Source organism: Lissotriton helveticus, chromosome 7 (assembly GCF_964261635.1).
Source record: "Lissotriton helveticus chromosome 7, aLisHel1.1, whole genome shotgun sequence".
NCBI classification, from domain to species: domain Eukaryota; kingdom Metazoa; phylum Chordata; class Amphibia; order Caudata; family Salamandridae; genus Lissotriton; species Lissotriton helveticus.
Window position 1 is genome coordinate 1,792,329,180 of NC_136068.1, and position 14,042 is coordinate 1,792,343,221.

The following is a 14,042-nucleotide window of genomic DNA, read 5'->3' on the forward strand; positions in this document are numbered from 1 at the left end:
TGGTGTGAAGAGTTATCTAATGCGAAATTAGACTGCCAGAAGGGAATTAAAGGGTGGTGTGTGTTGGAGTGGGTGGTAGACTAGGGGTGAACAAGGCACACATCTGGGTAAGAAAAGGTGGGGATTGGGATGATCGCTAATGTGAGCCTGGCTCACGAGTAAGACATCTTTAGAAGAAGATATCCTAAGTAACTACTGGTGTGGCCTTATTGATGTGAGTTAATACATACAATTCCCCGGTTCATAAATTGAGCCTTCTTTATAAGGAGAATTTCCAAAATCACCAGGTATTTAGTATTTTTTATCACCGTATCTATTTTGGGTTGTTAGCACAATATAGTTAGTAAACAAAACTGCAGACTGTCGCACTTCTGTAATCTTGATCCCCCTGGTGGTCCATGTCCCAGGGGACTGCACAATATATGTAGGAGGGGGGACCTAGGGACCGCCACCTCCCCAGGGCAAATCTGCAGTTATTAGGGGGCCAAGTGGTCCCCGCATCCCTAGGAATCACCACCTCCCCGGAGCAATAAAAGATACGTATGCGGGCAGGCTCGCTGGGCCCGCCCGCACCCCGAGTACTGCCACCTCCTAAGGCTAAATCTAACATTAATGCAAGAGGCTGCATGCATGGCCCCCCTCTGCCCCATGGATAGCCACCTTCCCGGGGCTAAAGGTAACATTAATGTGGGCAGGCTCGCTGGGCCCGCCCCAGGGACTGCCACCTCTTGGGCTAAATCTAACATTTGTGCAGGAGGCTGTGTGGCCCCCCTCAGCCCCATGGACCGCCACCTCCCTGGGGCTAAACATAACATTAAAGTGGGCGCCTTGGAACATTGAATCTCTACCAATCTGCTGCTGCCCTGCGTTGTTGGTCCGTGGTCCTTGATGGAGGGGGTCAAACCTTGCAAAAAGTGGTTGTTGTTGCTCCCGGTTTTCGCTGACCCAGGGACTACATTTCCCACCATCCCCTGGCCGGTGCTGGAAATCTGCATCATCGACGAGCGCCAGGAGGCGCATAAATTACCGGGAGGCCCCTTGCAGCGCGGGACATCTTGGAACATTGACTCTCTACCCATCTGCTGCTGCCCTGCGGTGTTGGTTCGTGGTCCTTGCAGGAGGGGGTCAAACCTTGCAAAAAGCGGTCGTTGTTGCTCCCGGTTTTCGCCGACCCAGGGACTACATTTCCCACCATCCCCTGGGCGGCGCTGGAACTCTGCATCAACGACAAGCGCCAGGAGACGCATAAATTACCGGGAGGCCCCGCGCAGCGCGGGACACGCGCGGGCTCACCCGGGCGAAGCCCGGGTCTAGGGCGGGCCCGTCCTTGCCCGTCATAGACTGGACTGGGCCACACCTCTGTCTTCTGAACTCCTGCTGCCGAGGGGTAAGCTTGACTATCATAGGGTCTGAACCTAAAAGTGTGCCTAAAATTGCTTTTTATCGTGCGCTCTGAAAAGGTATTCTCTTAAGCATGAGTAAACGGAAGGGCCCTGCCGCAACCCTAGATGCTTTCATTATAAGGGCAGAATCTTTACTCAATCACAAGATACAAATTGCAGAAAGGCGGTTGTCGCTCGAAACAATCAATACCCACCTGAGCTCACCCAGGCTTTCATGCACACCACATCTTTTTTCATTGGTGGGTTGGGGAGAGGGGGATCCGGCAAAATCCTCTGTCGCCTCTTCAACATCGTCAGGAACAAACAATACACCTCCTCCACCTAGCCCAAGACCTGAGCCAGCACCTAGGGTGCAAAATACTAGTTCTGGGAAAATGGGGAATGATAAATGCATGAAAAAAGGGCTATCCCTGTGACAAGGAAAACAAGGGCTAAAGGGCGGGGGGATCTTTACAAGTAGCTAAGCCCATACCTACGATTGTCCCCCTAAAGGTATTTGCTAAGAGCGTATGTACCCAGACAGAACCTATAGAAAATTGTGTACATTCTGATCTGGGTATTCACTATGGGGACTTCGAGTCCATAGTTAAAAAATCCCTGGACTCCGCTAAGCCTACTACTGGAGGTTGAGTTCTTGTTTAGTGTATCCCTAAAACCTGTGGTAGAAAAACTGTACCAACTGCAAAACCTAATGGAATCAAGGGGAAATGGCAGTAAGCAACTTAGCGGAAGTCTACAAAAGGTAGGGGAATGTAGAGCTCAGGGTGTTCTACTTCTGCCCACAGCCAAGGAAGATCACAGGAGAACAATGGCGGTGACAGCACATAGTTCAAGGTTCAGTGTACCCTTACAAAATCCCAATCTATCAAGGGATAATATAACGATTACAACTGGGGATACTACAGGAGAGAGTGGCACACCCCAACGAAATAAGGAGGTTTCCCTTCATTGAGACCCACCAAACCCCAGACCAGGTAATCGCTCTGATAGGCCAATACTGTACAGCCCAAAGGGTACCGATCTGATCCCAAGAACTGATACGCTGGACCTTCCATCAGACGCTTGTCCATACGTATTAGTCCTAACAGGGGTACCAGTACTCAGGAGGGACCAAAAAGAGGATTGGGCGAATTTAAGGAATAAGACGGTAGATTGGCTAGTAAAACACAGGCAATTTAATCCTGCCAGAATAGACGACATAATAATGGTGCGGAGGGCGGGTTGGGTGGGAGGAACGAGGAAAGATATTGGGGGCGACTGCGTAGTGGTAAATTTTAGATGACCACTGATGGCCAGGGCGATCTTGGCAAATAAAGAAGTAACTGATGTTGGGGACACCGATGTTAGTGTTTTGCCACTAGGGTATTTCTAACGCCCATCTGTAAGAGGAAAGGCTATTGTGGTAGATCCAACACTTCGATTGTTTAATGGCTTTGAGGTACTGTCCTCTTTAGATGACCAGGATTGACATCTAAAGTTACCACACCAAGGGTTGGATGCTCTTATACAGGCCAGTAAAAAGGTTCCCACAGTCAGGGAAAATATTTCTGTGGGGACTATGCCAGGGGAACATTATCAGGCTGAGCCACCAAGAAGGCAAATTATTGAAACAGCACCTATAGAAGTGGAGGTGGCAGATCGAGGGGGGAGTAGAAACACTGATGCAGGTTATAATAACATAAGTTCTCCTATGGGTTCCTCAGGAGGTCTACCAACCCAGCATAGGGATGTGACCGTGAACCACAACCTCTGCCTCACATCATGGAATATTGCAGGCCTAAAGAGGAATTCACCTGACCTAACGTGGAATGAATATATAGAGGCTAGCAATATTATGCTTCTACAGGAGACCTGGGTAATAGAAACACCCCATAGAGTAAGCTTCAAAACATATAGTGTGGAAGCAAGTCCATCAGTGAGAGGTAGACCCTCGGGGGGGTTGGTGGTATGGATACGGTTTACCTTGGAAATCAAGATCGTCCAATTAAAAATATCATCCAAGGACATTTTGGGATTAAAACTGCAAAAAAACGGGAGGTCATATTTCTATTTAATATTTATAACAGGCCAGGCCCCGCACACCGCGAATCAGAAATAATAATGCAGCTGGAGTCCTCTATAGAGACACTGGGCCATAGTCCAAAGATTGTAATTGGAGGTGACTTCAATTGCAATTTTGAGCCCGTGCCAGGATTTGGTAACCTGACCGAGGAGGAAGACATGGCCTACAACATCCCTGTGCTGGAAAGCGAGAAGGTGGCAAAGTACACAGCTGCCGTGAACCAACTATTAAGAATTACAATGGGCCGTAGTCTGAGAGCATGTAACGGACGCTTGCCGTCTGATAGACCTAAGAGTTTAACTTTTGGGAGGGGCAAATCCAGGACAAACATAGATTATATACTGGTGACACTCAACCTTTGGAGTCATTTGGTTGATCTAGTAATCGACCCTAGGACAGAGAGCGATCACCGACCTTTGAGGCTTATGCTATGCTTGGATGTTTTCTTTCCCGCTTATATTGATCCCAAGGAAATCGGTTTGCTAGAGGATGGCATCATCCTAAAGAATAACAATTGAGCTGTAAAATGGCCATATATACTTGGGAATGAAAAAGCTATTACTAGTTTTTATTCTACTTTTGTAGATATTTTGGAACCCCTAGTAGAACAAACTGCCAACCCTATTAGGATTAATGACCTACATGCTAGGTGGGTAAACGCGCTCGGCCCAGTGCTAAGTAAAATCCCAAAATCAAGGAAAGCTGGAAAACCAGAGGGGCATACTAATAATAATTCCTGGTTTAACAAGAGCTGCAGAGATGCAAAAACCGAATTAGTGCAGGCAATTAAAAGTGGAGATATCTCCACCATAATGTCAAAGAGGAAAAATTACAAGCAGTCCCAGACAGACGCAAAGAGACTATGGGACGAAGAGCTGTGGTCGAGCTTAATTAGCGCGGCCAAAGCTAAGGACCAGGCTGGGTTTTGGAACCTGATAGCCAAAGGGAATAGGTCGGGAAGAACACAAAGAGACCTATTCCTCGATGAGGATACTTGGGTTCAACACTTTTCTGACCTCTATGCTGAAACTGAGGGAGCCGCTTTTATGATATCAGAAGAGATGATCAATAGTGCCAAGGCGGCTAAACTATGTTTCAGCATTAAGGAAACATTATTAGTTCTGGAGTCAATCAAATCTAGCAAGGCCCGGGCCGGATAAAATTCCGGGCGACCTTTTAAAACACAACGTGGATGTATGGGGACCGTATATCAACTGTCTCTGTAATGCGATAGCGGACTTTGAGCCAATACCCCACACATGGAAGGGTGCAGAAATAGTGACAATTTTTAAAAAGGATGACCTTCACAATCCGGTAAACTCAACATACCACAGAAGATATTTGCAAGACACATTTTATTTAGGTTAACAGCATGGATCGAGGAGGCCGATTTATTGTCAAAGTATCAAGCAGGATTTAGGAGGAAGTGTAGCACTATAGACCAAGTTTTCAGGTTTATGTGTATAGCCTGGAAATACATAAACTTTAGGAAAGGCTGTCTATACATAGCTTTCGTAGATTTAAAAGCTGCGTTCAATTTGGTACCCAGGAATTTACTATGGGGATGTTTGGCGGAACAGGGGGTGCCAATCGAACTGCTTGTACAAATGATCAGGCTCCATGAGGGAAATTACGTGAAGGTTAGATGGGGACAGGGAGGCGAGCTCCCCAAGGAAATACCTGTGAGGCGGGGAGTACGCCAAGGTTGCGTACTAGCTCCCACCCTTTTTAGCCTTTACGTAAATGATATCCCTAAACATCTGGAAGCCTGTAAAAATGATTCCCCCAAGCTGTGTGGCGAAGTGATACCTGCATTACTTTTTGCAGATGACACTATCTTGATCTCGCAAACCCCAAGTGGACTGCAAAATTTGATGAACTCCTTCCAGCTATACTGTAAAGGCAAAGGCCTCCAGATCAGGTCATTTAAAAAAAATTAGAGCTAAACCTTCAAAAGCTAGAGTATGTAGATAATTTGAACTATCTGGGCTTCATACTGGACACTAATCTGTCCTGGAAGCACCAACTTAACAAGAATAAAGTAATCCTGCTTCAAAATAGTTCCCCTATTATTAAACAGCACAGGGAGAGCACCTGCTATTGAGGTTTTTAAGTTTAAGGCACAAACGGCAGCTCTGTACGGAGCAGAGATATGGGGACCTCAAAGCAAAAGAAATTTTGAAATGGGGGAGAACAATGTTGTCAGAAAACCACTATCCCTCCCAACTAGGACCCCGTTGACCCCAGTAATACTCAATCTAAATCTGAGGCGTTTGTATAATTATGCTGCACTACGTCCCCTCTTGCTCTGGGTAAGAATCTGGTCTACACCAGAGCTCTTACACTATAAAAGGGGCCTACAAGAGATAATGACTCTCGCCTGCTTTAAAACCATATCTTGGTTTCAACACTTGGCATCTTGGTTTGAGAGAATAGGGCTATTACATTACTGGGAGGAGCCTATGGAATTAACTACGGCATGTAGCAAAACAGTCAAGACAGCTTTCTGGACTTATGTAAATGATAAAATGACCCTAACCAAGGTTCGTTAACAGCTTCCTTCCTCATGTTAAAGGATATAGCCCGCTTCGAACCACTGCTAGATGAGGTGAGCCCACAAATCATGAAATCTCTATACTTAAAGTACAGATATGGGGTATTGCAGACAAACTTAAATAAATCCAAATGGGAAAATAATAGAGCTGAAAAAGATTATGATAAGTGCACGTTCTGTATAGACGAGACCAAGGCTGTAGAAGATGAGTCTCACATATTATTTTTCTGTCCCCTGTATGCCGTTTCAAGGCAAAAATGGATTAAGCCTCTGTGTAATAACCTGAGTATCAGGCATTACCGAGAGGCCACAACTTTTACAAACCCTGCAGCAAACAGTTAACGCACTCAATTACCATTCAATAAAACTTGAGGTGCAGGTCGACCTATTAAATACTCTGGCCCTATTCACGTCTGGGATCGAGAGTAAATTGGATAAACTCAATGCCCTAATTTTACGGGCGCAAGCCTCCACAAACCTCGTCGAATCAACCTGTTGTTGTTCCCCAATTATAGATTCTCTTTCTCTTCTTCCAGAATGCCTAACCACAGTCATAAGGGAAGTGAAGTTGTTGAGAGGAGGAAACGTTTCTACCAAACCGTCATCCCCCTCACGGCAAGATCACTTTAAACCTATAGAACCTCCTGCTAAGCAGAACATAAACCTAAAAGAAGGCGAGGCTCCAAACAAAGGAACAACCACTGGCCAATTGAAGCTGAACGGTCACACTCAGGGCGCCCACTCAAAATCAAACCCAACGGCAGAAAACAGCCCGTCATCGCCACCAACCGGTCCCATTACCATGCAAGATCATCTCGAGCCTGTGCAAACATACAGCCCCATTACTCAAAGTGACCTAACAGCGGTGGCCCATCCGGGGCCAGTTTTACCATGCAGCAAAAGAGAGCGCAAACGCCAGCGCAAAGCCATAAATAAACTAAGGATAAACACCAACATTGTCCACCAGGAACTCTTCCCTAGCTTTAAAAAAGTTGAAAACAAAAGACCCCCCGTCATAAACAGTGTCGCAGTGCAAACAACCACCCTCAAGGGGGTCACTCCGGAAAAACCCACCCAAGAATCTGCAAACAGCCCAAAGGTCCGAAGCAATCAAATAATGGCTCCAGAAACAGCCGTGGGCAGGGTTCACACAGAATTCTTAAGGGTGAGCACAGATATGGCAAGTGCAACAGGGCCTAGGATGACAACAGAGACGACATCAGGAAACCCCAGTCCATCGATGGCTCTCACTTCCCTGGGAAAAGAAAACGCAAAGCCAAGAATCAATTACCCCAAAACTATTTGCAACGACCCTAAAGCTGCGACCAGTCAAAATTCACACTTGACGAGGGCTCCACAACGACTGTCACAACAGTTATATGAAACCAATCTAGACAGGACAGTCGAAAATTCCAAGATTAAGCCTACAGGTGTCCCGGAGTCAAACAACACTGATCCACCTTGCCATCAGATTCTACTGGCCCCTGAATATAAATCAAAAGGTCGGCACGACATTCTTAACAGATCTAATCTGCTAAAACTAGCAGAAGGAATCACGGGTCTAGCTGGACTGCCCACGAACAATATTGAATCCATCGAATTCATCGCCCCCCGAGGAAATCAACCCTCTGAGGCCACTGTGGTGACTTTCTCATCGCCCAGCTGGGTAGGAGCTTTTCTTGAACAGAAGCCGACACTGCGGAACTGGGGAATTAGAGTGTATCCTTAATCCATCCCCGGGTATCCCACCTCCCTGTTAACAAGGCCGACCTCACCCAGCTACCTGTCAACATCTAAAACAACAGGAGGCACAAGACCCTACTCGGTCTTAAAAAACGCTTCAGGGGCCGACGTCAAACCAAAAGGGCCCGAAAAAGTTGGGGTCAACGAAGAATCCAATTACAGCTGGGGGTGGCTGCCAGCAATCCTGTCATCAAAACATTCAAACTGACCGCCAGCGGGGGAAATACTTGCAGAAATACACAATTCCGCCAGAAAACCCCTTTCAGCGGCAGATACATGGCACAAAAGATATACCAAACAGGGACAGTCTCCATTCTCACTGTGCTCATGGAATATCAGTGGACTTCAACAAAAAACTTCAAACGAAGACACTATGGCTTTTCTGTGCAAACATACAGCAATCGCCCTACAGGAAACTTGGGCGACAGAGGGCTGTCCCATAGAAGGATACATCGAGTTCTGGAAACCAGCTCTCAGGGATAACCGATTTGGCCACCCTAAAGGCGGCCTGTCCACATACATCACAAATAATCTAAAAGGCGCTCTCAGCCAAATCCCCCTCAAAGAAGACTGGTTACTTGGGGTTAAAATCAATCCCTCTGGGAGGCAGCGTCCAATTCTCCTTGTCAATAGGTATATTAACCCCTGCACCCGTACAAAAAAAAGACCACTACATTGCTACTGAATATCCCAACTCGGACCGCATCTTTACGGGAGATTTCAACACAAATCTATTCCAGGGGATCGCAGCAGACACGGAAGGGCCGGACATGACTAATATTATTGAGGCTTTGACTCAATCCAAACCCCTGAAGCAAGCCCCAAACATATTAGGTGAGCTCTCTGTGACGAGATTCTATAATGCAGGCTACCTAGTAGTGAACGGAAGGACAACAAGCGATTCACCCCCAAACTGGACCTGGTCGAACGGAAGAAAAAAATCGTACTTATATTTCACTATCTGCAATTCTCAACTACTGTTCAAATTGAACTGTTTTTGCATCCACCCACGGTCCGAAAGCGACCATAGGCCCCAGGTCATCACTTTTAGCGCAAACCTGGAACTCCATAAAGCGGCTCCCTCAACTTACAAGGGAATTCATACGGAAAACCTCAAGCGCCTTAAATGGAATGAAACCAACAGTCAGAGTGTTCTAAAAGCAAGCAAGGACTACATAACAGGCAGTCTTGACAAAGAAGCCAACCCGATATGGAAATGGTCGCAGTTGTGCCTCCACCTGATCAACTCATATCCTGCGACTGCTCAGAGCTCAAATCGTTTGCCTCCAGTAGGGGCCGAGACCTCAGCCGCCATTAAACCACTAAAGAGAGCAAGGAACACCGCACTGAGGTTGATTTTAAAATTTCCTCGGAACAGCGCCTTCCTTGCCACATATCATCATGCCCAAAAAGCATTCAGGAGGGCAGTCTCCCAAGAGAAACAGGCTCAGGAAATGTTGGTCCCTTGTTAACCGCACCCACCTAAACCTGACAAACTTTGGCTCTGCAAATATCCAGGAAGCAGAATGGGTAACATATCTAACAGATCACTTCCAGGCACAAGATAACCATGATAGCTCCAGACCACCCATGGGACGCGGGACTGCAGATGACGACTCACTGAACACCTCTTTGGATACAAACCAGGGACTTACCCCTGTATACGCATTAACAGAGGAACGAGTCACCAAAGTAGTGACACAAGGGAGACAAGATGTAGCACCAGGCCCCAATGGCCTGCCACAAAGGCTATTTAAATCGGACATTCCTTTTTGGTCCATGGTGTTATTGAATCTTTTTAACTACACCCTGCGAACATTGACAATCCCGGACTCATGGCGGGGCGCAATAATTCATCCATCTACAAATCTGGCTCACGAGCTATGCCCAACAACTATAGACTAATTGCCCTACTGGACATAGAGGCAAAACATTTTGCAGGACTTATTCTGGAGGATCTAAGGCAATGGGCAAAGGACCACGATCTGATTCCTCTAAACCAGACAGGGTTCGTTGCCAACTCAGGAACTATGATAAATTTACTGGCAGTTTCCACCATAATCGACAAAGCTTTATCAACAAACAGGATGGTCTTCTGCAGCTTTGTCGATTTTAAAGCAGCGTTCGATAGAGTGCCCAGGGCGGCCCTTTGGAAAAAACTGACTCAGTGGGGCATTCCAAATGAAATATTGAACCCAATTATTCAACTCTACTCTGACACATGGGTCCGAGTGAAGCTAGGGTCCGGCTCGCGTCTCTCGCGAAAAATCATGAACTCATCATGACCTCACGCGGTGTCAAGCAGGGTTGCGTGCTGGCCCCTCTCCTCTTTAACCTATTTATAGCCGACCTGTCAAGCACTCTAGACAAGGTAAATAGCCATCCACCCAAAATAGGAGGTGCGGCATTATGTAACCTTTTATACGCCGACGATTTGGCCTTGTTTAGCCTAATTAGAGTAGGGTTACAAAGGCTCCTTGCTGAACTATCACAATACACGTCTGACAACCAGCTAGAAATCAACATGGAGAAAACCCTGATAGTCCCATTTGGCAAGAAACACCATAGCGGCGGTGGCTGGTCAATTAACAATACAAGCCTTTCGATTGGCCAGTCATATAAATATTTAGGCGTCCATCTGGACGCAAGGGGCAGCTTCTCAAAGCAAAGCAGTGTGATCGCAGCTAAAACTACGGCTTTAGTGGTATCCTTAGCCAAGTTATCGAAGAAACTCTCAGGCCCAACCTTTGCCCCTTTATTAGAAGTTCTTAGAGCAAAAATTGGGCCAACACTTTCTTATGGCATAGAGATCTTTAAAGGCAAAATGAATACTGCCCTTAACAAATATACAACTAAAATCTACAGGAAGGTACTTCATTTACCAAGCGTTGCCTCCCCTGCTCAGATCAGACTAGAGCTGGGATTAACCAACTATGAAGCCTCTAACGTTGGTACTTACCTTAAGCTATGTCACAAATTAAGACAGGCCGAACCAGGCACGCTAGAATCCCTAATATGGAAAGAAATAAATTAGACTAATCCAGGGGGAACATTCGGGTGCCTTTTGAATGATTACATTCATCAAATGTCAGCTGCCGATCTTTGGGCCCTCAACCCCAGTCAGACTGTTTTTAAAACCACAATCAAAAAATGCGTAAGACTGAAATCTCTGGCTTCAGACAAAGCTCTTGTCACGAAACGCAGTCACTCCTGGGCGGTAGTTAATTCCTACAAACGATTGACCCCTGCGGCCTACCTCTCCACGAAATTTGCACTTTATCTAAAGCGCTGTCTGATTGCCCTAAGATTGGGAGATTGGGGCTTTCTCCAAAATCTTCCCACCTGGCGTCGCAAGAAGGAAGACACAACATGCAGAGGATGCGGGTCAGCAACAGAAACAATCTTGCACGTGCTCTGCATCTGTCCCTCATTCAATCTCCAGCGCCGATGCCTGCTCAAGCCAGAATGGAACAGGCTTGGTATTCGGACCTGCAGGCACGCCATTATCGCTGCTCTGTCTCCAGATAACATTGTTTGAAATATAAACCTGTCCAAATGTATTCATCACGCTTATCGCAATCTAGATAAAATGGACATTGCTGAGGCCATATAGCTGATTGCTAAGACGGAACCTGCACTTTAATAGACCTAGCAATAACGGGGAGAGTTAATTTACAAATCTAAAGGTTTTTAACTAACATACTTACGGTCATATTTTATTCTTTTATCATCTTTTATTTATAAAACTGTACACAATGTGATTTGTGCAATCTTTTAAAGATATGTTTTTTATATCTAAATAAAGAATTACTACTAAGAGAAGCAGAACGTATAATGAGGACGGATACAACGCACTGCTTATGACCTCAAATATTACATCACTCATTACATGATCAGTGACATCACTGACGACTTCTCAAATGACATCACTGATGACATCATCCATAAAAACACTCATTACCATTCACACCCCATACAATCTCGTGTATGCCTACTCACACACCCACACAACCACTCACATACCCATTTACGGACCCATGCCAGTACTCACATACCCACTCAATATTCCATAGAGCCACTCACTCATACAGCCATTCACAACCATTCACTCACCCTTACAGCCATTCATACAACCAGTCACCCATACACCTTAAGAGGTTGTATGGGGTGTAAGTGGGTGTGTGAGTGGTTCTGTGGATGATGTCATCAGTGATGTAAGTTGAGATGGGTATTTTGTGATTTGGCGGGTGTGCATGCTCCTAGAGGGTCAGCCCACAGTGTTTTGGAGAGAGTGCATGCAGCCTCTCTAACCAAACCTTCTCGAGGCCCAGGAGACCCCATCCCTGGAGCAGATTAGTTAATATTTAAAGAAAGAGGGCTTGTGGCCCCTTCATCCTCGAGCCATTTTTAGGCCCCAGGTACCCCATCCATTGAGTGCTTGATTTTTAATGTGAAGATTGGTGCACAGTTTCTCTTTGGACCATTTTTAAGTCCCAGGGTTCCAATTTCCTGGGACTACTTTCTTTTTAATGAGGAGAGGGCGCATATCCCCCCTCTCAAGGATAATTTTAGATCCTGTGAGACCCCATCCCTCAGGGCCGCTTCATTTCTGATGGGGAGAGAACCATGCAGCCCTCTCCCTGGGCCATTATTACCCCTGCTGACATATCTCCCAGGGCCTAAAGCCTTTTTTGTAAATGGGAGGGGCTGTGAGGTCCCACTCCCAGAGCCATCCTATAGTGTGGGGGGCTCATCCCACAGGGCCTAATTGCAGCAGTGTCCCGGGGGAACCCCATTCTCCAGGGTCATTGCTGTTTGGTGCCCGGAAGAGTGTAGGCATTCCCTGTCTGCACTCTTACCAGCAAGAAACATAACTTTGCATCCACAAAATGTAAATAGTTGGGGGACCCTGCAGGGTGAGCCGCAAGGCTCCAGTTAGCTCACCAGCCACTCCTGTGGTGGGAGCAAATTTTAAAATAAATAAATCAGTGGGTGTTCTGTTGCCCTCTCAGGGCACCGACATCTATCAGTACAGTGGGCGCTGTGAGGGAAGGCCCAAGGTCCCCGCTGCCTTGACCGGCTCCTCAGCCAGCACCCACTGAAGTACTGGTGCAAGCCAGCTCCATGTCTTTGCTTCCACCCTGGCGGGAACAGCTCTATTCTCTGCCCTCTTCTGGTAGGGAGCAAAGTTGTGTTTTCTGCCTGGGAGAGTGCGGGCAGGGTGTGCCTGCACTCTCCTGGGCATAAAATAACATTTTCCTGGGGGATGGAGTATTTGGGGACACTGCTTGGATCAGGCATGCAGCCCACCTTCCCAGAATATACCAGAAGCCCCAGGGAATAGGCTCCCCGGGGCTTCATTGAGGCTTGGGGAGGGGTCTGAGTGCCCCTTTCCTCGAATTATAAAAAAGCTCAAGAGGATGGGGCCTCATAGAAGCTCTGAGACCACATGTCCCCCAATTATAAAAAATCAGCCCTAGAGGATGAGGTCCTGAGGCTTTCAGTGGAGTTCGGGCACAGTGGTGCCTGCCCCCCTCCTCTAGGGAATGGGGACTATAGAAGGTTTCAGGAGGAAAGCTGCACCCCCCTTCCATTAAACCATACCCCTAAATCACTTTGCCCACCCAAGTAAAAACATTTTTTTTTAAAGTTGAAGACACCCTCAGGCCTCGAAAAATCATACAAATGTTTCTTGACAAAGGAAAAAAAAAGAAGAGGGAAAGAAAAGAGAAGGAAACAGGTGAAGGAAGAGGGGAAAAAAACCAAAAACATTCGCAGCAAATCTAAGGCTTGGGCAAATTCTATATGTGGCTACCCTTTTTTTTTTTTGGTCCGGGATGTAGGGTTAGATAAGGTGATTTTGAGTAAGGGGGGGAGGTGGAGGGAGATGAGGTGTGGTACAGATGTCTTCACAGAAGCTCATGATTGAGCCTAGTTTTTGGTGGTGGGTGGAGAGGCGGTAGAGGGAGGGGGTGTTCTCAGACAGGGGGCGAGAGCCGAAAAAACAAGTGCACCGCACGTTGGTGATAGTAGCGTGTGCACTATTGTTGATGGGGTCGAACCTGCAGTATGTATCATGCAAATGAGTGAGATTCATAGAGGATTAGCGGTGTTCTATGGAAATATGGTACCTTTGTTACCAATTTGGATGGGTTTACTAAAATTGGCGTCCATTAATATTTGTGGCTTAAACGATGTGAAGAAAAGACAAAAAGTTGCGGTGGGACTACAAGCATTGGGTGAAAATATCATATGTCTCTAAGAGACACATCATGATGGC

General features: G+C 46.5%; 1 long non-coding RNA gene across 1 annotated transcript in view; it reads left to right on the forward strand.

The window, feature by feature from the left end:
- The first annotated feature begins 1,112 nt into the window (after window positions 1-1,112).
- Window positions 1,113-14,042, forward strand: part of LOC144767719 (uncharacterized) — a 108,013-nt gene continuing 95,083 nt past the window's right edge. Inside the window, exon 1 of the long non-coding RNA XR_013598322.1 lies at window positions 1,113-1,387. This is a non-coding gene — a long non-coding RNA (uncharacterized LOC144767719). The remainder of the gene's footprint in view (window positions 1,388-14,042) is intronic.